Source organism: Halyomorpha halys, unplaced genomic scaffold (genome assembly GCF_000696795.3).
Source record: "Halyomorpha halys isolate HHAL.00 unplaced genomic scaffold, Hhal_1.1 Scaffold286.1, whole genome shotgun sequence".
Classification (NCBI taxonomy): Eukaryota; Metazoa; Arthropoda; class Insecta; order Hemiptera; family Pentatomidae; genus Halyomorpha; species Halyomorpha halys.
Genome location: NW_027115682.1, coordinates 168,891 through 174,288, shown reverse-complemented (window position 1 = coordinate 174,288; position 5,398 = coordinate 168,891). Strand labels below are relative to the sequence as shown.

The 5,398-nt window shown below is 29.7% G+C and overlaps 1 non-coding gene across 1 annotated transcript in view; it reads right to left on the bottom strand.

Annotated features, from left to right (window-relative positions):
* Positions 1-293: 293 nt before the first annotated feature.
* LOC106680772 (uncharacterized) overlaps positions 294-5,398 on the bottom strand; it is a 16,001-nt gene continuing 10,896 nt past the window's right edge. The window contains exons 2-3 of the transcript XR_010844924.1: positions 4,531-4,672; positions 294-526 (exon numbers count right to left, since the gene is read on the bottom strand). This is a non-coding gene — a transcript (uncharacterized protein). The remainder of the gene's footprint in view (positions 527-4,530; positions 4,673-5,398) is intronic.

Genomic DNA, 5,398 nt, shown 5'->3' with positions numbered 1-5,398 from the left:
CTCTCCCCCCCCCGAACTATCACATTCGCATCCCTCCATCCAAAAACTCTAGGACTTTTAGAGCTATAATGTACTGGTGATACCAAACAACACATTGGTACGTGTAGGTGTGCACACATATAATTCTTTAATGTTATGATTAAGGGTCTAATTTGACTGGAATAAGTTGGAATCATCCATCATTACTACATGCATAGCGGTCAAATGAATACATTTTACATAATTTTCTATTCTATAATTTCATAAACGGATAAGAACAGTTTCGAAATTATTGCATCAATAAGGCATAACAGTACTTTTGAATAATTTATTAATCCATTCATTACGGAGCAATCTATATCGTTCTTCGGCAATATTTACTCAGATTTTGCTAAGTAACTGGAGGTCGGGCCACCGTCAGCAGTTTTAGGCGAAGATAATTCATCAGCCCCTGTATTCCCCTAACAAGAGTCCGCAAGCTGGGCAGAAATGTTGGACTGTTTTAAAAGCATTCACAAAGTATGGGATGAGGCAGAAAGGACAACACCTGTTAATAAAAAAAATTAATGAGATAATATATTATATATGGTGCGTATAATAACTTTTTTTTGGAACGAAACTGGTAAATATAAAAAAAAAAATCATTATTAAAAAAATAATCCATTGTTCTTCAACCTCTTATTGGACATAACAAGTTCTCTACTTTCACATGCGCCACTGAATGTAAGGGCAATACATTTTTGAAAGTATCAACTATAGAGCTAAGAAAAGGATCAAACATTTGGTGGTTTGTCAGGCAAGTAAAGTTGCTCTGCACCTCTCGTATTAAAATATTTTGAATACCGCTTTCTGTTTAGAACTTCAGGGAATGCCCTATGTTAAAAAATTTCATTACTAGGTTATGAACACACATAACCTAGTAGTAACGAAAAGCACAATTCGAAATATTTATCTATTTAAGAAATTAATATAGTTTAAAAAAAAAAATCCGTAAACCGGAATACCCTTATTTTATACTCTAATTCTTTTAATAAAGGGATGTTCTTTCATATCTCCTTAAACATATTAGTGGCTCTTTAATGAGATTGTATATAAAAATTAATGAAGCTTTATAGCTTTAGCCCAGGCTGCTGTAGGACATTCTGTTATAAATTCTGTGTTTATTAATTCATTATTCACACTACCTCTATTTTACTTATTATTATTATTTATTTTTTCTCTTCTCTGGTCCCTTTATCAATTTAACTTATTTCTTAGCCATTAGAGGGAAATTTTTTGTTAAGTTTACATATATCATTATTTTTTGTTATGAATTTTACTTTTCTCTTTTATTAGGAAGCATTATTCTTATATATATAAAATAAATATATCTTTTTTTTCCTTTTAATTATAACATTGTATATAGTTAGGAGTGTCTTTTGAACGAGATTTTATTCCCCATAATAAACTGTTAAAAAATATTTATATATAATGTAATGGTTATATCAACCATGTAAGGCCTACCAGGCCGATCTGGTATAAAATAAAATTTTTTAATGTTTTTAGCATATCATGTGTAGGCAATTTATATTTTAATCGTTTGCATATGCCTGGAATTTGGATTAATGTAAAGCAGAGTGTTGCTACTTTAGTTAAAGTATCGACTATCGGTACTTTGGTGGTATCACAAGCAACTTCGAATACCGGTATCCACATGTCTCCGATAACACCTATCAGTTCAGAATTATAAGCAGTGTGTACTTAGGTTTTTTTTTTTCATATAACTATTTATTTATCTGTTACTCTTTTTGAAATTATGAAGGATACGCATCATTATTCATTGTAAGATTTGATGCAATGTTGGAACAATTCACTGTGTCATTTTAATGTTCATACTACTAATTGTATACATGTAACCTACTGTCATGTTCATGTTGATATAAAGGAATAAAGCTATTTTTATTTAACTTGTTTATTTTTCATATAAATGATGATCTGCTCCAATAATATCTATTCTCCTCTAACAAAGATTAAGTAAGATTTCCTACGTTTACTGTATTTCATGAGCAAGTATAAGTTGATGACAGTGATCTACTTGAAGCTATACAAAATTAGATAAAACTACAAATAATGACTTAAACATTATTATAACTTACTGTAGGTTTTTTTTTTTTTTGACAAAACAACTGTCGATTATTCGTGTTAAAGAGAGAATCTCCCTGCAGTGTCTTTTAAAGTGCTAGTTGGACAAATAATAATATATATTTTTATTAATATATTCTTGTTTGAGAGTGGTTTAGTTTATTTAAAAACAAATTTGATCCCTTTTCTCTCAACTTTATTCTTTTTAAAACCTTCCAACGTTTCGACCCTCAGGTCATTTTCAAGGATACCTTTATTTTGTTGTCATTTTCTTTTTTTAAAATGCCGGCTAATAGCCTTTGTCCCATCTATAAATTCATTTTTCATCAATTTACATTTGCAAACCTTGAAAAGAAGGTAGGTTCTGTTTAAGGTTTCCAAATGTAAATGAAAGAAAGAAGAGAAGTGGTTAGTAAGAGTATTAAAATTAAAGAAAGAATTATATAGAAGAATTTATAGATAGGACAAAGGCAATTAGCCGGCATTTTTAAAAAAGAAAATGACAACAAAATAAAGGTATCCTTGAAAATGACCTGAGGGTCGAAACGTTGGAAGGTTTTAAAAAGAATAAAGTTGAGAGAAAAAGGATCAAATTTATTTTTAAATATATATTTAATTTTTGATGCAAGATCCTCTTTCATCCTTACCACCAATATTACGAGGGAGTTCAACAACTGTGGTGTTTATTAATTGTAATAGTAAATTAAATTACTTTTAGCTTAATATACTTATTTATTTTATTTTAACCTTTGTATGCAAGTTAGAGTGTTTTTTAAAAAAATATTAATACTTTTTAAATGTAGACGACCATGTTGGGTTTTATGTATATATACTTTTTTACTATATTTGTAATGTTTATATCATTTTTATGCTTTTGACTTAAATTTACTTTTATGTTTGATAGACAAAAGAGAGAATTTTTTTAGAATTAAGATAATGGAAAAATTAAACTCATTTAAAGAACGATAAAAAATTAAAATGTGAAAGGGGAGAAATAATAAATAATAAAAAAATATTCAAATATAACTTTAGCATATAGTTCAAACATTTTTATAATGTGACAATTTAGAAAATTTTATGCTGTGACTATTTATATTAGTAGGACTAAAAAAAAATTTTGCTTTACTAGTCATAAGTATCCTGTGTATAAAGCAACCCACTGAAGTTGGGTAGTAAACATTTTTAATAAATTGGTTTTCTCCCTCACCTTAATATTTAAGATCCAAATGTTAGATATCTACAAATATATACAATATCTTAACCTTAATAAAACATTTTGTAATGATTAATAGGTTCTTTAAACATTTAATGTCTAATTCATGACCAAATACATATGACATGACATACCTCGGATTCGCTATAAAACCTCAAATTCCTATTAATCATTAGTGACGAACTGTCACTGTAAACAACGTAAAGCCCACTTTACACGACCAATATTATTGAATGAGGTATATACAAATAAAACACATTGCTGCAATATACTCCCAAAAACAGTTAATATATTGACGAAATTCGACATAAACATTGTACGAAGCCCTCAAGTAAAAATGTGAATAGATACATAAGTATTAGTAGTAGCAGATTCTCACAAGAGCCTCTGACATCTGTCATTTATGCAGGGTATGAAGGATAATAAAAAAAAATATTGTGTAGTAATTTGAGCTCAAATTCTTTCCAAACACTCACAGAATATGAGTATGTTAAGACATCGAATTAAAAAATTGGTGATGCAGATGACAAATATTGCTGGCCATACAATGAGCAGATTTTGTGACACTCCAAAACACAATACCTTGTCTTGGCAGCAGTCCGGTAAAAACTGGATGGTTCCGGTGATCTTTTACAAACTTCTGTTGCTGCTTTTGTCTGCTCTTCAAATTTTATTTCTTTAGCTTTGTGATCTTTCCCCCTTTCCGTGGGGGGATCTTTTCCGAAACATATTTCTTTCAATAATTTTCTGTAGAATTTCTTTTTCAGCGGCTTCTTTTCTTCTTAGAACCACAAGGTTGTATCTCGGCTATCAGAAGTTAAAAGAGTTCTTTCCAGACCTTTGAGCTTGTAGTTGTAGTTTTCGTTACTATTGGGTCCTTCAGTACGTGGAAAATCCTTTTCGCGGTTATGTTATTGAAGTACGCTTCTGAGAAATAGATTGAGCATCTACATATTTTACGAGGATGAAGATTTTTTTTTTGGCGTATTTAGAGATACATAAATTGAAACAGCACACACTATTCTTCGATTTTTATTTCCTAAGAAATAGTTGGATTTATTTTTTCAGAAAAAGTTTTCTACCAAACAGTTTTTAATAATAGCGTCTTATACGTCGTTTAGGAGTGTGGTGGGGAAGAGGGCTGTTGGAAAATTATTTTACTAAAGGTTCACATACTTATACTATATTAGTATAATGTATTTCAATAAGATGCTTACAGGAAACACATGAGAGTTGATATTACGTGTGTCTTCCATGTACTGCTACTGTGGATTAATGTAGTGATTCGGTTCTTGCAGACGGGGCAAGTTAGGGTCAGAGGGTCAGGGCCAAAGCTATCGCAGGTGACGTCTTCTGCAACTAACAAAGCGATTGAGTTAGAGGTCTTAGTCCGTGTGATGAAAAATTACTAAAAGATATCACAGATGATCAATGAATTACACTTATGTAGTAGTTTTACTATTATGAAGAGATAATCCTAATATTTTATGGATAAAGTTTAATTTTAAATATTATACAATGGTGATGTTCTTGATGGAACGTTTGAGCTCAACTGCACCCTTAGTACTTAATCATTATTTTATGTAGACATAACTTATGCGGGGGAAGCAATGGATGTGGGAACATTTGCCAGTGTACTACAGGAAATTTTGTATATTATCCTATTTCACTTTTGCCCCGCAAGTATTTATAGTCTTATTTTATTATTCACTTTACGACGGGATAGTTTATTTTTATTCTTATTACAGGTTTATTACACAGTCCGAAACACTATTCGTAATACAGGAGCTAATATAACAGGGAAATACTTCAAAGAACCATTAATAGTTTAAAACATTTTTGATTATTTTTTTAATAAACTAGGAAATTTCTAATTAGCTTCAAACGTAAATTCAAAACCTTATCAAGAGAATATTGAGCAGTGAAAATTTAAGGATACTCAATGATTATATAAAAGTTGTATAATTTTTTTAGGGTTCTTATCAGGATAATTCATTTACATTATATAATTTAATATTAGTGTTAATTTAAGGAAAGTAATTGGTAAAGTAGTTTCAATTATTACTTTTTTTTTTTTTTTTTTTT